Source organism: Dendropsophus ebraccatus, chromosome 1 (assembly GCF_027789765.1).
Source record: "Dendropsophus ebraccatus isolate aDenEbr1 chromosome 1, aDenEbr1.pat, whole genome shotgun sequence".
Lineage (NCBI taxonomy): Eukaryota > Metazoa > Chordata > Amphibia > Anura > Hylidae > Dendropsophus > Dendropsophus ebraccatus.
Window position 1 is genome coordinate 141,414,013 of NC_091454.1, and position 20,201 is coordinate 141,434,213.

The 20,201-nt window shown below is 44.9% G+C and overlaps 1 protein-coding gene across 2 annotated transcripts in view; it reads right to left on the reverse strand.

The window, feature by feature from the left end:
* The window catches only part of SLC28A1 (solute carrier family 28 member 1), a 68,949-nt gene extending 59,784 nt beyond the window's left edge, over window positions 1–9,165 (reverse strand). Inside the window, exon 1 of one of the 2 annotated variants that reach the window (XM_069980417.1) lies at window positions 8,835–9,165. The gene's annotated coding sequence lies outside the window, so the exon portion shown is untranslated. The remainder of the gene's footprint in view (window positions 1–8,834) is intronic. The other variant, XM_069980427.1, reaches the window with a different exon arrangement.
* Window positions 9,166–20,201: the final 11,036 nt, after the last annotated feature.

Here is a 20,201-nt window from a genome sequence, read left to right on the forward strand (position 1 = left end):
AGTGACAGGGGCCGCCCCTGTCACTTACTGAATTAAAAATGCTTTTTACAATATCCCAAAGCCCCTCCCATAATAAAGATTAAATTCACCCCCCCATCCCATTATATAAATAAAACAAACATAATATATACCATAGCGTGCGTAATTGTCCGATCTATTAAAATATAACAATCGTCATCCCGTACGTTGAACGGTGTAAACGAAAAGAGGGGGAAAATTCAGGATTACCGATTTTTGTTACATTATACATATATTAAAAAAATAATAAAAAGTTATCAAAACATCCGATCTACACAAATATGGTATTAATAAAAACTAGAGATTATGGCGCAAAAATTTACACCCCATACAGCCCCATAGGTGAAAAATGAAAACCGGTAAACCATATGGTTGTGTTCAGACTGACCTATAGAATAACGGCATCATGTCCCTTTTACAATATAGTGTATTACATAGACACAGGAAACCCCCAAAAGTTACCATATTGCATTCTTTTTTCCAATTTCACCAGTTTATATCTTCATAAATAATATTTTGGGGTTCCATCATACATGTTATGGTAGAATGAAAGATGCCATTACAAAATACAACTATTTCTGAAAAAAACTAAAAGCAGGTGTGCCTCCATACCTGTGTGCCCCTTTGGCGTTACAACAATCTTCCATCTGGCTGATCTAAATCCCGATCAACCACTACATCCAGGGCCGTCTCCAGGCTTTCTGGCGCCTGAGGCAAACCTGAGCTGCCACCAATTATAGCTCCAGCAGGGGTCTCAGCACCCGGACCCTATTGTCATAGCAACATGTCAGAGATTTGTGTTATGTCAGAAGTTTGTTTTAAGGTACGCGATAAAGCTATTGTTACATCTATAAACTGCACTGTCACTATCAATGGTACGTGTTTACTGGCAAAATGGTATGACAAAGTACACCATGGTGGGCTTTTTGACCTTTATTGGACCAAACACAGTATATTCGCAATTAGGTTCAAACTTTTTTATCCTTTTTTTGGAATGCTCAAAAGCATAATAAACTGAGCTTTTCATTTCTGTAAGAAAAAGCAAAACTAGTCCATTAAAGTTGATGAACCTGCCAAAGTTATGCCGCAATATATGTCTTATTATGTTTTTGCCAGTATCCTGATGTATAATAGCAATGTAGTGTAGTCTTTTAGTTTATGAACATAGCCTTATACATTAGACAGGTTCTCTAGAAAAAATAAAAAAATGCTGGGCAACAGTGGGTTGCACGAACACAACAAACATGTGCAACTCATTCATCCTGGCCCAGCGCAGCCGCCATGCCCTGTCTCCCGCTAGTCCTGTGCTGAGCGGCAGTCACTGCTGAAATGTCCGGAGGCCGGACATCTCAGCAGCCACAGGTTGAGAGGCACTTCCTGTGGTATTGTGACGTCATAGACACCAAGAGATACAGGTGACCCGCTGCAGAATTGTTTGGCGCTTTACAAATAAATATTACCATTATTATTAACTAGGGCAGCAATGCTATACTGGGATGGGTAAGTGGAAATAAGTGTTACTTATTCCTTATGTTTGCACTACCCTCCTGCTGTCAGCATACTTTCATGTTGTCCAGACAACCCTCTTAAGTAAAGTCCACATTAAACAATCATATTAGCTAACAGTATAAGGACTGTATGCAAAGCAACCAAAACATTTACAGGGAGTGTGAACCCCTGATAGGAGAAGGGTTCCAGCAGTGACTACAACACAAGAAAAAAATGCTGCAATTAAAACACTATTTTCATTTAGGGTAGCTTCACACGTAACGGATCCGCAGCGGATTTCACGCTGCGAGTTTGCAGCTAAATCCGCTGTGGATCCTGGTAGTGTGAAGTGAATGGGTCACATACCCACAGCGGAATTTCATGTCGCTGCCAGTATGTGACCCAGCTCCTTTAACCCTCCGCATCCCGCCGACCGCAGCTGTGTGTGAGGCTCCAGGATTGGCTGATGAAGTGCTGCATTCATCTTTCCTTCAACTTTGACCAAGTTTCCTGTGCTTTCGTAGCTCACACATTCCCAAAGCATCAGCGATCCCTCTCTGTGCTTTACAGCAGGAATGGTGTTCCTTTAACATAGGCCTTTGCAATCTCATCACTCCAAATTACCTGTCATGAGTCAGCTCCTCTGCCAGCCCGGCCGCACGTTCCGGCAGTGCCGGGAGCCAAGCACGTGGTTGACCTGGCAGAGGAGCCAAGGAGCTTAGTGGTCAGCTCAGCCGGTTGCTAGGGGCACGCGGATGGCGTCCCTAGCAGCCGGCCTGGTTGCTGGAGGCGCGGTGACGCCTCCTTTGATGTGGCCATGGCCAGGGCTTCATCGCCCCTGGCCAATTGGCCTCAGGTGTGTTAGGTTTATGCATTGACTGGAGGCAGGCACCGCCAATCAGGAGTCTGTATTTGGCCTGGGGCTGGGACTTCAGGCCCCATAAGTATCCTCCTCTTCCCCCTGTTCCTTGCCTGCGATAGAGCCTAGTTTACTAGTGTGCCTTGATCAGACTTGATTATGCGACTGTGATTGAACATAGCGTGAGTGTCCCAAGAAAGTGGATGCCTGGCAGGCCACTACTCAGGGCTACAAGTTATGAAACTAATGGCCCTATTTCAGGGGTCGTTTAGAGGAGCAAACGAGCGCTCTCAGCGCTTGTTTGCTCCTCGTTCCCCGCTCGCTGCCCGGGGGATCGCTGATGGTCCGGGCAGCCCATAGGATACAGCAGCATCTGCTGCCGATGCTCCTATTCAACAGAGCGACGGCAGCAGATCGTTGCTGTATCAGTTGAAAAACAAGCGACTGCAACGATCAGCCGACATGAACGATGTCAGCTGATCGTTGCACTCTATTCCACGGGACGATTATCGTCCGTATCGGCCAATATCGGTTCCCACATTTACTGCACGTAACCACATACAGCCGAAACCAGACCCTCAAGCGGTAACCAATAGGAGTATGGCCAATAATCGTGGTAACAGCATGTGACTACTGGGGAAGAAATGGGAGGGTGGTTTCGGCCACATGCATTTCTGTACATTTAGAAACATTGTCTGAATCACATTTTTTATGCTTAAAACATAAACACATTTCCACATTGAATCAATGATTAGAGCTGTCTACATATTGTCTGACAGAATTATCACCATAGTATTGGTAGATAATAGCTTCAGGCATCACATTTAACACCGCCACAACGGATCTGACCAATACCACCATGCAACACCCCCCCACCCCCCAAAAAAAAGACACCAGATTTACTGACAAGTCTGAACAGGAGGTGGGAGACTACAAAAAAAAAAGTTGTTTCCTTCCCTCTGATCCTTGGTGCTGCCCCAGGCAGTGGACCACCGGTGCCTAGTGGTAAATAGGGCCCTGAGCACATGTGGGGATTAGTGAGTCTATATCTCTCAAACTATACATTTGGGGGCTATGTTCACACTGCGTACGATTCCATCCGCAGTTCTTACGCGGCCGTACATGTGCGGCTGAAACTACGGGCGTGTGAAAAATCGACATGGCGCCGGATGCGTACGCACCGCGAACATACGCCCGTAGTACAGTTATGCTTCCCTAGCTTGTTTCGAAGCGATCTGAGGCAGGTCATTTACTTGGAAATCTTCGCCCAGCCCCGTAAACCACACAGAACCTTTTGGATCAAAAAATCAAGTTCAATTTGGCTGAAATAAGTACTTCGTACGGGACCGCACTGAAACCCACAGCCATGAGTTTCAACATTTCCGTCCTCAAACAATGGCCTTGTTCATTTTTCACGGCACTGTATACGATCCGGCCGTAAGCTCATACGTAGTGTGCACTGTGCGGGCGTATATCGTATACTTTCAAGCGAACGCATCAACCTCAAAACTACGTGCGTATATTCGCGGTTCGCACTACGGACGGATTCATACGCAGTGTAAACATAGCCTAAGAAATGCTTGTAAATTTGGAATATGTTTCATTTAACATAATTCAATGCTATAGTTTTCTTCCTGACACCACTTCTTCAAGTATGATGCTAGCTTAAGATTTTGTTTACTCTTTGTGTGGTGTGAGCCCACGATGATGTTATGTCGGAGGATTGGCCGGTCACTTGCTGGGTGGTGAGGTGTGACTCCACTCCGGTGGTGGTTGGCCGAGATAAAGCCAGATCTTGGGGTGTTACTTTGTAATGCCAGTGACGGGTAGGAACACAGGTGTGATGGCATGCCTGTACCTTTTTCCCCAGTGGTCAGTGTCCTGCCAGGCTGTTGCGGGTCCCTTGGGTTAGTGTAATTACTGATAGCCAGAGTGGTGTAGTGACCCTCTCGGACTGTCGAAACCACTATCCACAGAAAGGGGAAGTGTACCAAGGTTGTGTGGTATACTGTGTCAGTGTGAAATCGAAAGATCACACAGTCTCTTTAACTTAAATAAGCTTGTTTTACCAAGAAAATACGTGCTTGAGGCAAGGTTACATGATTATGTTTCTCTTGATAAAGCACTTGATAATACACTTGACAATAGTTCCAGACAAATACTTGGCAATCATAAAAACCAATAAAGAATACGAATGCAAGACCAATGTGTATACAAATATTTGTCTTTTATTAGAATATCAAAAAGATTAATTCAATTAAAAATACATAACAGGGGGTCTGGAGCTAATACAAATCCACATTAAAATGGTGGATTGACTAGGTTCCTGTACATAAAATGCTATATCACAAAATAAATAACAGTTAATGGAGAGCCTATATATACACATATATACTGGGCACTGGGTTGGTATTACATACAATAAATAAACCTCACAGTGAGTACAAAGAAAAAAAAAAACACCATCCAAAGATAATAAATGTTACCCATACATGTCCTTAGTATACAAGTCCACCTCACCATTCACCCGACGCGCGTTTCGCGTGTTGCTTTATCGAGTTGCTTTATCATCACCCTCGATAAAGCAACACACAAAACGCGCGTCGGGTGAATGGTGAGGTGGACTCGTATACTAAGGACATGTATGGGTAACATTTATTATCTTTGGATGGTGTTTTTTTCTTTGTACTCACTGTGAGGTTTATTTATTGTATGTAATACCAACCCAGTGCCCAGTATATATGTATATATAGGCTCTCCATTAACTGTTATTTATTTTGTGATATAGCATTTTATGTACAGGAACCTAGTCAATCCACCGTTTAAATGGGGATTTGTATTAGCTCCAGCCCCCCTGTTATTTATTTTTAATTGAATTAATCTTTTAGATATTCTAATAAAAGACAAATATTTGTATATACATTGGTCTTGCATTCGTATTCTTTATTGGTTTTTATGTTTGACAGTTTGGGTGCGCATAGACCGCACTATTTGAGCCTTATATAGGATTGTAAATACTTGGCAATACAGCAACTGAATCTGCAGTAGGGATGTAGTGTAGGATACAGTCGTGTCGAGTAGTGTACTGAGTAAGACAGAGTACGAAGCAGAGAGGAGGATGTCGTGAGAGTCTCAACCCAAGCAGTACTGTGCTCTGCCAGAATGTTGGAGGATGAGGTAGAAGAATACTTAGTAGAAGAAGAATACTTGTGCCTGTTTATTGACCTTTTGTTAGTCTTCACACCACCCACTAGATTTGGCTGAACCGTCCTAGAGGATGACACAAGGCCCCAGACCTTGTTACCTGGGATGAGCGGAAAGCTGAGGATTTCCTGCTGACAACCGCACTGCAAGATAGAGCTCCTAGGCTTATCGCAACTTTGCTCTATCCGGATTAGTTCCTAGCTTACTGCTGTCTGTGGATACTGTCCTGCTCTGTGACTCTCCTAGTCCACAGCGTGGGTTGAGTTTGTCTCTGACTTGTCCTATCTGAGCAAAAAGTTGTTAGCTGTGAACTGTCTTGCTTCCTACCCATACAGGGTTCTATCTAAGGCTGACCTACTCTTCCTGTCTCCCACGTGACTTCCTTCCTCAGCGTAACTAACGTGCGCTATGAGTGGGTGAAGAGTGCAATAGAAGAAGTAGAGAAGAGTGCAATAGAAGAATAGAAGAGATAGCTGAGAAGAGAGATCTGGAGAGATCTGAAAAGAAAAAGAACAGATTCCCATTGGTCTGCAGGTTCATGTGACACATAAAGAAACAATAACCCTTTATACACTTCAGCTGTGCAGCTTCCAAATACACATATCTAATACAGTGGCATCTAGTGGCGAAACTTTAGTGCTACCTTCATCACGACTTAAGTACAATAAGTACAGACTTTTACGAAGCGTGTATATAACAGTAACACCCGTGGTAGAACACCACACTTGTACTTTCAATATTAGACTGGCACACATGCATAATGGTTTCCACATAGAAGCTGAAAACTTACTTATGATGGCCATCAGTGGGTTGGCTTGCAGTAGGAACTACAGCACAGTCCTTAAGTTATACCGGTGGCACTTCTTAGTTAAATAGCAAATTTATAGTAAAATTGTTCAGTGTACAGTATAGGTAAGTGTACTCACTGTATATATGGATAGAAGCTCCCTGTATACCTCAAAGAGCTAAAATCAGACTCCCCTCCTCCAGGCTGAGCTGTCCTGCTCTGTGATAAGTCTGTCTATAAGATGGCCAACACGGAGGAGCATGTGACCATTACATTCCTTTATTAAGACTGAAGCCAGATTAACTTCCATGGTCAAAGTATATACAACACATTCTAATAAAGCATGTATCAAGTAAAAAGCATACACAAAACACAAATTTTCAAGTAAGTTATCAAAGAGGCAGTCAAGACTCCATTACTAATGCCATATGTTCTTTAGTAACAGCAGAAAGGAGACCAAATGCAGGAAGGGATGTCAGTTGTCCCTCTGCTCTGCACAGCTTTGCCCAGTGAAGATGAATGCTGATTGGCCAGCAGCTATTTACGCCCCTGTACACACCCCTGTGCACTGCTGCAGCTAAGTAAATTGATCTTCCGGCCTAAGGTAAATGGCATCCCTAAAAAAAATGCTCACCCACTATCTTAGAATGAAATGCAGAAGCATGAGCAGTGCTATGGAGCATTGAATGGGCTGCTGAAGTGACAACATTAAAATTAAAACTGACTGCATATATAAGGCAAGCTTTACCTATATATTTGCTAGGTTTTTCGTTTTTTATTTCACATTGCATCAATCACCATTCATCTAGGCACATTCTGCATGTGCAAAGACCTGTAGCTTACACTGTAAACTTCGGGGCTCCTGACTAGAAATGAGCGAACCTGCCGAGGTTTGGGTTCGTATGAACCTGAACTCTCAGCTTCTGATTCCCGCTGTCTGCAGGCTCTGTGAAGAGGGTGGATACAGCCTGAGGACCGCCTGGAAAACTGGGATACAGCCTATGGCTATGGCTGTATCCCAGTTTTCCAGGTGGTCCTTAAGGTTGTATCCACCCTGTTCACGAAGGCTGCAGTTCAGGTTCAAACAAACCCAAGCCTCGGCAGGTTCGCTCATCTCTACTCCTGACATTGTAATGAATCATGATGCTTGGAGTTCCGCATCCCGTTTCGTAGCATATCTTCCGTGCACGGACCGTAATGACAGAACATGTGAATGCCTTCTAAAGCTGGCTTCACACGTAGTATTTGGTCAGTATTTTCAACTAACACCAGGAATGGTCCATAACACAGAAAGAGGTGCACAAACTTTATCATAGTGTCTCTTAAAGTGACTCTATACCCACAACTTTTAATCTGGCAGCGCTGTGTCTAACGGCCGGGGCTTACATTTGTATATGCATTAGGCTGGCACAACCTCTCTGTCCTTCCTCCCCACCCTCCTCATCATTAGGAATGCTCCAGGCAGATTGCTTTCTATTCCTCACCTGTGTGTATAATGAACATGGGCTGGATCGTTAATACACCTGTGCAAAGCTCAAACAGCAGTAAATATTCCTGGATCATTCCTAATGATGAGGAGGGTGGGGAGGAAGGACGGAGAGGTGGTGCCAGCCTAATGCATATACAAATGTAAACCCCGGCCGTTAGACACAGTGCTGGAAGATTAAAAGTTGTTTTTATGACAATAACTGCATCCCCTTCCGAACGGACCCCAGGACAGATTTTGGATTAAAAGCAGCTATCCAAAGGTACAAGTGGTTTGGGGGGGACAGATTGTGGGTACAGAGTCGCTTTAATGTATGATGAATTTGTGCAGTTCTTTTAATGCACTTTTTTGATTTGTAGGCCACCTATTGAGTGGAGCTGCACAAAAAAAATGCTTAAGAAGCTTCACATAATAAACATGGCTAAGAAGTCACCACAGATGAACTACACTCTTTTTTTTTTTTTTTACCAAAGTCAAGCCCCTCTGTTGGAAAGGGGTGCAACTAAAACACAGAAAAGTCATCAGCCTTAATCAAAATGAGGCTTGTGCAAACTTTTTTACACCAGAAAACTGTCATTAAAGCCAGAACCCTGCCTATATATGTATGTTTTTACTTTACAAATCACTATAAAAACCTTTTTTGTGCATATTACAGGAAATACAAAAGAAACTCTGTGGACTAGTCTCATAGTCATATCCTCAAACATCAAAGGAAACCATTATGCATTGTGTAAAGTTTTCTTAACTAATGTCACAGTGTAAGGCTATGTACCCAATGAAGGTTGTCTTTTTTTACTTAATTGTATTTTTTATTGGTTTATACTAACTTTAAAAACAATCGAAAAAGCATATAAACAGAACTTAGGTGCAAATAGAATACCATTGTAATTGTAGGTATTTATGTTGTGCACACACAGATGTATTCTTTTAAAGTACAGTGATAGATTTGCAAAACTAGTGAATGACTAAAGTTAGTGAAAATATTTACTTACCTTTTTGTTCTTATGGAGCTCTGGGCTGATAGGACGTCTCAGTCACTTATTTCCTCTACACCGTGGTAAAGTAAGTGGAACACATTATCAAATGGCAGCAAAGTCCAAAGCTGTGTCAGCGACCGGGAAGAACCCTGTGTGATTCCCACATCCTTGTAATTGTTCACTATATTTAACAAACACATTACCACAAGCTATCATTCCAACCCCACAGCTCATACACTATCTAAAAATATTTGTAATCATTTATTTCAATATCTATATATTCTAATGATTAAAAGGGTTTATCAACACCTTCCACAGAGGTAAGTATCTGACTGTCCTTTGCGGCCACCTCTGAGATAACAGCTCCTTTTCCATGTTATCCTTCCTTAGCCCTTTCCTGACTATTGTAAAAACACACCCATCTGATCCTTGACCCTATTTTCAAAATTATTTACCATAAAATCTGCGATAAAGCTTGTTTATTAATGTATATACTTTACATCAATCCATTAACACAGTGTATTGATTTGTTTTCATCTTTATTATATACAATAATTAATTATACACAAATATTACATTAAATTACATTATTTTTTTTTACTTCCCTCCCCAAGCACAGTAGAGTTGAAGTCTTCTCTAATTGGAGTTATTCAATGTCCTCTTCTTTTCCATCTAGCCCATATTGCCATGAAGATTTCTTTGCAACGTAGACTTTTGATTGTTGTTGTGATAGCTTTGGCTCCTATTTTTCCAGCAAACTGCCCACCTTCTCCCAACCTAGATAAACTCCTCATCCTGCTGATATCTTCCTACTGCTGTGCAGCACAGTGCTACATTGCAAATACTGTACTGTAACACTAGTTAAAGGGGTATTCCCATCTCAACTTACATACTGTGGCTGGGTTCACACTACGTATATTTCAGTCAGTATTGTGGTCCTCATATTGGAACCAAAACCAGGAGTGGATTAAAAACACAGAAAGGCTCTGTTCACACAATGTTGAAATTGAGTGGATGGCTGTCATTTAATGGCAAATATTTGCTGTTATCTTAAAACAACGGCTGTTATATTGAAATAATGGCAGTTATTTACTGTTATATGGCGGCCATCCACTCAGTTTCACCATTGTGTGGACAGAGCCTTTCTGTGTTTTTAATCCACTCCTGGCTTTGGTTGCAATATGAGGACCACAATACTGACTGAAATATACGTAGTGTGAACCTAGCCTGTAGTTAACCCCTTCCCTACATATGACTTACTAGTATGTCATGACAGCCTGGGACCTAAAGTAGAAGTCCCATGAAATTTACTTACTAGTATGTCATGACAGCCTGGGACCTAAAGTAGAAGTCCCATGAAATTTAAAAACAGGGCAGGCAGGGGGTGCGGGAAAATAATAAACGAAGTAAACTTACCTGTCCCTGTGCCTCTGTTGCGCCGCTACCGTGCTTCCCGGGTCATATTCTGTTGAAATCTGAGTACACCATGTACCTGGCTCTTCCAGCTACAACGTCATGGCCTGACTGAGCGATTGCCCGCTCAGCCAGTCAGTAACTGAAGCAGTGTCCCGCCCCAGTCAGCGTTGCCACTGGAAAAGCTGCAGATAGCCAGCAGGTGTCAATGGGACCCGGGAGCAGCACTATGGGGCACAGGGATAGGTTTGTTTACTTTGTTATTTTCCTGCAACCCTCCTGCCTTCCTCCCGTTTTCACTTTCACGGGACCTCTCCTTTAACCATATAGCAAATGCGGTGCTGGTCGCTGACCTTCAGAACCCCCTACAGTTAGACTGCAGGGGTCCCAAACAGTTTCCCTGAAAACCAGAGGCCTAATATTTATCTTTAATATTTGTCTGCCTTCGGCAGACTCTAGTAGCGATGCCCATAAAATAACTAATCAGTACTATGAAATTGTGTAGCGTTGAACAGTATAAGCAATCTGATGATTGCTTGTAATAGCCCGATAGAAGGAAAATGTTTTTAAAAATATATAAACCACTCCATTATAAAAATTGAAATCCCGCTTCCCTATTATTAAAAAGTCCCATCTGGGGGCGTGTCCAGCCGCTGAGGAAGATGACCGCTTAGTCTGAGAGCTCCGCTCATCCACCGCCTGCTACACCAGCTTATCCAGCCCACAGCTATTTCCCTCACTTGCAGACCCTCTCCTCAGACACCGGAGACCACCCGAAGGCGCAGCAGCGAGGTGCCAGCCGTCCCTGAGTGCACAGGAGACCAGGAGGGGAGGAACAGCTTCCGTCCGTGGCGCGCCCGACGCCATGTTAGGCCGCGCGGACCCCCACGGCCCTCCGCAATACCGGGACTTCTAAGCTCCAGACACCATCCGGAGGGGTAAGCGCCTGCCGGCCGCACCCGCGGATAAGCCCGGGAGCCGGACACCGGGAAGTCGGCACCCCACGTGACCGCCGCCATCTTGCCCATACTGCCTGGCACAAACTGCAGTGCGCTCAGCAGACCTCCTCAGCCCTGCACAACCCCTGTGAATCCCCGGCTTGCAGGACAAGTGATCCCTCGGTCAGCACCTGGTAACAGCAATCCCTGTGCTCCCTGAGAGTCAGATCCTCTCCTCCTCGCTTCACCACTACTGGTATCCTGCCTTTCCCACCTGCACCCTGGCCCTACATTAACTGGACAGTGCACCTTCAGATAATATAAAATACCTCACTGAGCTGGACCCTCTGTACTGCAGCTAACTCCTCTCAATACCCATCATATTACAGCACTGCAGTGTACTACCACAGACATTAACTGAATAGGTAGACATACATAGAGGGCTGGAGCCCTCAGGGTCGGGGATCCTATTGCACCTACCACTGCTCCTCCACAACAGCGAATACAGAACACTCTGCATCAATTTTTTACTACTCTGCAAACCCCTCAGTCCTCACAGCGATTGGATTCTATTCCACCCCTTCCCCAGGGAGATAGCTCTGTGCTGTTGCATTGTACCACAACCACTTCTCTCTGCCACCGACCCTGATAAACAGTATACCACCATGCCTTTTAAGAGTACATGCTCAGCCTCTAATACTAAAAAAAGCCAATCTGGATCATCCCAAAGACTGGCTGAATGGCATTCCTCCCGCGAAGAGGACTTTGGTGCTACCCCGACTAAATTGGCTCAGAGCAAGGACTGGCGCTCCTCTTCGGAGTCCATAGTGGATGATACTGCTGACCGGACACTTATGGCTCCTGACCAGTCGGATTGGCAAAAGCTTCTTCAGGCGCTGCCTACTAAAGCGGACTTTCAAACGCTAGTATCTGAGATGAAGGAAACCTGCCGAGCAGAAATTGCACATCTGCGCAAGGATCTTAAACAAGTAGCAGACAGAGTTGACTCTCTGGAGTGTGCCCAAGTTGATACCAGAAAAAGTCTCTCCACTCTCCAAAAACATACGGTTTTGACTACTAAACCTCTCCAAGAGACTACCAGACACTTAGAAGACTTGGACAATAGAGGACGAAGGCATAACATCAGGGTGCGGGGCCTACCTGAGGACCCATCAGAAGATCTTAAGCTGGTCCTCCAATCGCTGTTTAACTCCGTTCTGGAGCGCTCAACAGACACCCCCCTTCAGTTGGGCAGAGCGCATTGAGCTCTGCGACCTAGAGGCACAACTACACAACCCCGAGATGTCATTTGTTGTGTGACCGATTACACTACTAAAGAGCTTATTATGGCCAAAGCTAGGCAATCAAATGCTGTAGCTTACAATGGCACCCCGGTTCAGCTTTTTGCGGATCTTTCCTGGCTGACTTTGCAAAAACGGCGCCATTTGAAGCCTCTGTTGACTATACTGCGGGACCATAATATCCCCTACAGATGGGGTTTCCCTTTTGCCCTTTTGGTTCGGAAAGATGGCCAATCGATTGCACTGTCCACATACGCTGACATGGATGACTTCTGCACAGCTCTGGATATCCCACGCCCGGACCTCACCGATTGGGAACTGCCTCTCCCTCCGCGGATCCCCCCTCCTGAATGGCTTCGTGTGGAGTCCCAAAAAAGGAAACACACCCCTCCCAGAGGTTCCCCCAGGGTCTCGCCGACCTGAAGCTGAGTAGTTGCAATGCTTGACTTTTGAATTCAACTAGTCTCCCCAGTTCCTGAGTGTTGGATGGACTGGACTGTTAGTTGGCCCACATAGCTGTTTGAGCTCCTACCTTGGAAATCCCCTTCTTTCTCTCCCCTACTTCCCCTCCTTTCCACCACCCTCACCTCTTCGCCCCTTAACCTCCCCCTCCCTCCCCCCCCCCCGAGCAGGTGACCGGCTTGCTACCTTGTTGATATATGGACAAGGTTGGGGTCCCGCACCAGCTCTGAATAATATACTGCGTTGCATTGAGTGGAAATAGTTTAATGTTTACACCTGGCATGATTATCATGTCATGATATGTGATGTGTGCATGTTGGCGATTGAGCACATCGAGCTTGAATGTTCACTGTTATACTTGGTTAGCCTATTCTTCGGTAGGCTGGTTCGCACCCTCATCTTGTGGGGTTTATACTGGACTCCCTGGGTCTTTCCTCCCTCATGTTTTTTGGGTGGTTAGAGACTTAGGGCTCCGTTTAGATACCAGTTTAAATACTTAACACTGTCATAATACCCCACCCCAAGGCTTCCTAGGGCGTTTTTTCAGCGCACTAGGAGTCTCTTGGTATTGCCTATTTGAATACGGTTTCAAGTGTTTTATTAATCTGTTTTATTTTCTTATAGTGTCTTTTGTCTGTGTCTTTTCCTCGTGACCCCTCCCCCTGTGTGTGACCCTCTCCCCAGTTGATTCTCCGTTCTTCCTGGGACTGGTGAGTAGATTGGTGCTTTCTAAACAAGGAGTGTTGCTTATTGTGTCGCTTTACAATGGTGAGACTACTATCATTGAATGTTCATGGCCTTCATACTAACACCAAGCGTAGACTTGCTCTGACGGAGTTCACTAAAGCGGGAGCAGAAATAGTATTTCTCCAAGAAACCCACTTCGACGCTTCGGGCAATTTTACCTTCGCCAAACATAAATTCCCCATTGCATACTCAGCCCCATGTGACCGTAAACGGGCAGGTGTGGCTATCCTCATATCCCGAACATGCCCCCTCCTGGTCCACTTATCGACACTCGATGTCGGAGGCAGGTATATAATACTCCAAGGCACTTATAGGAGCCTCCCCATCACATTGTGTAATGCCTACGTCCCTAACACCCACCAGATCCGATTCTTGAACAGACTTCTACTTAAACTCTCCCATTTACCCCCTTCCACTCTGATTTTGGGCGGTGACTTCAATGCTGTCATGTCTGAGCGCATTGACCGCTTTTCTCCAAACATTGTGCAACCCCCTACCTCACTGATTGCTTTAGCCAGGGAATTTCGCAAGGTAATTCGTAAATATTCCTTATATGATCTATGGAGGATCAACCATCCCTCTGATAGATCCTATTCTTTCTACTCCGCTCCGCATGGTACGTCTTGGAAACATTTGGCATAGGAGGGGCTTTCCTCACAGCGATCAAGGGCCTATATACTTCCCCGTCAGCAACTATTAAGTCCCCCCATATCGTTTCTAATCCCATCCAAATTCACAATGGCACGAAACAAGGTTGCCCGCTCTCTCCCCTCATATTTTTATTATGCATCGAACCTCTGGCGGCAGCAATACAACACCATCCAGATATCCACGGCGTCCAAATTAGAGGGGTTGACTTTAAAATCTCCTTATTCACAGACGATGTTTTATTGTCACTAACGCAACCACATATCTCCTTACCCAACCTACATAAACTCCTGTCTCACTTTGGACATCTCTCGGGATACAAAATTAAGACCCTTTAAACGGAAGCCCTTGCTATTAACCTACCGGACTCTTTGTTAACCAATCTGAAATCCAATTATAAATATAACTGGAAGGAACACTCCCTTAAATACTTAGGGATACAGATCTCCAATTCTTATGCATCTTTATATACTCATAATTTCCCTAAACTGTTCTCTGACATACGGACTCTACTGGACAAATGGCACACACTGCCTTTATCACTTTTAGGGAGGATAGCAGCGGTAAAGATGACAATGCTACCTAAATTACTCTATTTTGAGACCTTACCGATTCAAGTCCCACTCAGTGCGCTCAAATCAATACAAGCAGCTATCCTCCGTTTTGTCTGGGCTCGCAGGCGCCACAGAGTGGCAAAAAATATCCTACAGGCTTCCAAACATTGGGGAGGTCTTGCTCTTCCTGACATAATGTTACTATTGGGCTGCACATTTACGGCATATCCCAGCTTGGTCGGCACTGCGAGCCTATTCAAAATGGATGATTATTGAAAAACTCTGGATTGCGCCGCGCATCCGAATTCTTTGCTGTGGTCTACCTCTGACACTAACCTTCATGGCCTTACCCTAGGCCCTATTGCACACACTAGACGGATTTGGAATACTTGTAAGCGTAAATTCCCTCTCACCTCAGAGTGCTCCCCAATGACGTCATTTTTATTTCATCCTAAATTTCCTGATAGTCTCACTAGTGGAATGACGAAACATTGGTATGCTAATGAACTGTTCTGCTTTGCGGATATCGTGAATCCCTCAAATCGAAGCCTGCGATCATTCTCGAGTCTAGCCTCAGATTTTAGTCTCCCTTTAGTGACACAATATCAACATCTTCAGATTAAGCACTTTATGATCTCACTATTCTCCTCTATCACTGTATCGCTGCCAACAGAGTTTGAGCGCCTTTGTAAGGCGGGCGTCTCCACTAAAGGTCTTATTTCGGACATATATAGACTTCTTAAACAGCCCTTGCCGGACTCTGAAGTTTACCCCTATATGGATAAATGGGAAAGTCTCTTTGGGAGACGACTACTCCAGAGTGCGTGGAAGATTATCTGGGATAGGGCTGCTAAGCGTTCAATAGGTGTACAAGGAGAACCAATATAAAATTATGCTATTCTGGTACTATACCCCAGAGACTTTGCACGCCATGAATCCAGCGATTCCAAATCTATGCTGGAGATGCCAACGGACCCCAGGCTCCCTCCCACATATTTACTGGACTTGCTCGCTTATCACCCCATATTGGCTAGTAGTTAAAGATCTGCTTAAGGAAATCTCGGGCTTAGATATACCACTAGATTGTCACAGCCGCGGCGGCGTCCCGCGTTCCGGGCCGCCGCCGCGACCGCTTCCTGCCCCATGCAGCAGCCGGTGTCCATAGTCGGGGACCCGGCGCTGCTATCACCTCGGCCCCGGGGGGGCGCCTCACCTCTCCACGCTCCTGTCTCCCGCTGGGCCGGCCGGCGCGCGCGTCCCCGCCTCCTAGGGCGCGCGCGCGCCGGCTGTCTCAGATTTAAAGGGGCAGTGCGCTCTTAATTGGTAGTTGCACCTAATCACTCCCCTATAAATCCCAGCATGCCCTGTCCCCTGTGTTGGAGCCTCTACATGCTTCCCATAGCGTTTGGCCCAGCTCCCTGTTGTTCCTGTGTCCTGTCCGTTACCTGGTCCCAAGTCCCTGTTCCTGAGTCCTGTCCGTTACCTGGTCCCTAGTCCCTGTTCCTGGTTCCTGTTCCCCTGTCACTCCACCTGTTCCCGTGTCCAGCCTGTCACGTGCTCTCTCATCTGCAGACTATTGCCTGTGCCATCTCCTGCCACGCCTCGCCTGCCGACACCAGCAACCAAGCCAGGGGTAGCGACCTGGGGGTCGCCTGCCGCAGCAAAACCAAAAAAAAGCAACTGAAGACAGCACCTCTCAGTGAAAAAATGTGATGTCTTTATTCACATCTTACTTGCGCGACGTTTCGGCTGGTTCTCAGCCTTTCTCAAGCGTGACTAACACAGTGTCCAAACCACTCTTAAATGTGTTACATATCAATTACACAGCAATTACAAATTAATTAATTTTATACAGTGCATCAATTTATAGAACAATATATCATGATATTGTGACCATCATAGTGTACATCACATCATAATGCAGTGTGTGCCACATCATAATAAAGTGTGTCTCTCACTATTCAAAAAGTTTATGTGCGTATCCAACCTCTGGTATTCTAATTCAAAGTCATAACACCCTTAAGTGTAAATATCATAGTGTACATACAAACATATAAACAATCTTACCCACATGCTCCTGTAAACATGGCGTGTCCGTGTGCAGCAAACGCTGTACTGCGAACGTCACTGCGTCCGCGTCATACTACTGCGTCATCACGCTGTGCCGCGTGAGACCGGCGCATGCGCAGTGACGTTCAAACATCCTGGGCGCCATTTTGGAAAAGGGTCAAAGCTGTGAACATTCCTGGCAGGCTGAATCTATGTGTATGGGCGTAATTGTGGCAATAAATGTTAGATCCATAATTAAGGATCTATATACAGATAGATGAGTTGTCTTCAATATGAGTGGCATTTCACTGGCTGTATAGCCCGACAATGTGAAAAAACGGGAGGGGGGGGGGGGTGGCATCCCCATACTAAACCAAAGAAAATAGCACCCCTAGTGGCGAGATTTGGGAACTGCGTCCCTTAGTGGCAAAAGTTGGGAACTGCGTCCCTAGTAGTGAAAGTGACCACACAAGCTAAGAGATGGCACCTGTCATCCTCACGTCCCCGGAGGTCCTCACACCAACGTGCGAGTTAACCACCTTAGGTCGCAGCATCAATAAAGGGAAACTCTACACACGGCTGAGCTCTCCCTCGCCTGATGACGCGACAGGGCCATCTCCAACAGAATATGCTGTGTAGACACAGTAGCAAAATTGTAGCATCTGCCAGTCTGGTGCTATGTGATGAGTTACTCTCCCCATAAATAAAATATATCAACTTTATCACATATTTTCAGCCTGCAGTGAATAATCAAAGCAAAGTAATACTCCATCCAACAATTTTATTGGTGGCTCAAAAAATATAAGTATAAATCACGGTACCCAGGATAGATATACAGAAAAATTAAAAAATAACTCAGAAATCCAAACATGCAGACATGTCAAATCCAGGATCATGTGGCTGATACTCGTCGATGCATGACGGTCATATTCATACAGTTTCTACAAAGTAGAACAGAAAAAAGAAAGGTGAGTATTTACAAACATATACATATATACAAGTCATATAATGACACTGTGTAGATTCCCCATTCTAGTACTATATGGAGAAAAAGATCTGTGGTGATACATGTCATCACTGGGCCTGCCTACACAAGTGGGCCAAGGACGGGGGAAGGAATGTCTTATAATCTATAATCCAGATTCAGTCCAGCAGGTGCCAGACTCCCCAATGTATATATCCATTTTAATTCTCTTTTTTTGAGAATAGCTTCCCTGTCACCACCTCGTCTGCTCCGTGAAATTCTGTCTATGATGGCAAATTTTAGTTCACTAAGATGGTGTTGGGCTTCCATAAAATGTCTGGAGACCGGTAGATCCATACGTCCCGTGCGGATAGTCGACCGATGCTTGTTAATTCTAGCTTTACACTGCATGGTCGTCTCCCCTACATATAACATCCCACACGGACATGTCAACACGTATATTACGTAATCAGTCAAGCAAGTAAGATGTTCATGTATCTTATACTCTTTGTGTGTTAATGGATGTTTAAAAGTAGAACCCTTCAACATGTATGGGCAATTGGTACAACCCAGACATGGAAAACATCCACCTCTAGGTTTCCCAATATGTGTCTGTATATGTTCATGACTAGGACCAACATCGGTTTTCACCAGTCTGTCCTTCAAATTTGACGGACGTCTATATGCAATCCTGGGGTTGTTAACAAATTCGGGGATATGTGGGAAAGCCCTACCTAAAATCTGCCATTCTTTTCTCACAATTTTAGCTAGCTTATTGCTTGTGTCTGAATAGGTGGTTACCATGGTTACTCGAGGGTCACTGTTGGTATGTCTGTTATTTTGTGGGGTCAATGCTTTTTGTCTCTGTTGGGTAATGAGTGTCTGTGGGTACTTTCTAGCTGAAAACTTCCTACACATCTCATCCAGTCTATCAGGCAATCGTCCCTGATCTTGCACTATCCGCGCCACCCTCAACAACTGACTGTGGGGCAATGAGCGTATCATGGGTTTTGGATGGTGACTGGTGTATAACAGAAGGTTGTTCCTATCTGTGGGTTTTACATATAGATCAGTTCGTAATCTGTGTTGTTCTTTGTATACCCATGTGTCTAGAAATTGGATACCCTCCCTAGACTTGACCACAGTGAACTTAATGTTGGTGTCTACCGTGTTCAGGTACGTGTGGAAGTCATCCAGGGCCGTCTCAGAGTCACGCCAGATCAGAAAAACATCGTCTATGTATCTCCACCACCTCAGGACCGACCCGAAGTGGTGGGACACATAGACGTGCTTACTCTCAAAGTCCGCCATATACATGTTGGCATATGTCGGAGCGACATTACTGCCCATTGCGGTCCCACGCCGCTGGGCATAGAACTTATCCTGAAAGAGGAAATAGTTCTCCGTGAGTATGATCCTAAGGAGATCCATGAGAAAAGTCACAGCATGTGGAGAGATATCAGAGTATTCAAGGGCCTCCCTAACAACCGTCATCCCTTTATCATGGTCGATTGACGTATATAGGGAAGATACATCAAAGGAGACCAAAATGTCCGTATCCCTGACCTCGATGTCTTTAAGTTTATCAATGAAGTCCTGTGTATCTCTAACATATGATCGGGTACAGGTGGCAAAACCCCTCAATAGCTTATCCAGATATATGGCGGCCGGACCAAAGATAGACCCCCTCCCCGATACAATTGGGCGCCCCGGAGGCTTTGCCAGGCGCTTATGAATCTTAGGTAAGCAATAGAGGATCGGGGTAATCGGATGTTCAACCCTTAAATAATCCCTAAGTTTCTCATCTATGACATTGAGTGTGTATGCTTCCTCAACTACATCATCCAGTAGCTTCTTGATTTTGAATTTTGGATCTCCACTTAATGGGACATACACCTCCTCATCAGCCAATTGACCAAAGATCTCATCAAGATAATCCTTTGTGTCCATCACCACCAAGGCTCCGCCTTTATCAGCTGGCTTGATGGTGATGGACTTGTTGTTGCGTAATCCCCTGAGGGCCATCCTTTCACTATTAGAGAGGTTGTTGAATTTATCCCTACTGTGAGATCTTTTCAACACCTCCACCTGTTTCCCCACATTCAGGGCAAATGTGTCAATAACGGGGTTCTGTACAGGGGGAGTAAAATTACTCTTAATGTGTAACCCTGTCTCTCCCAAACACAACTCACTCTTATCGGGGACCCTGGTAGTGTTGGAGACCCTGGTTGTATCCTTCTCAGAGAACCACACCTTCAATTTAAGTAAACGATATAATTCATGCAAGTCTAGGTCCAACTGAAACC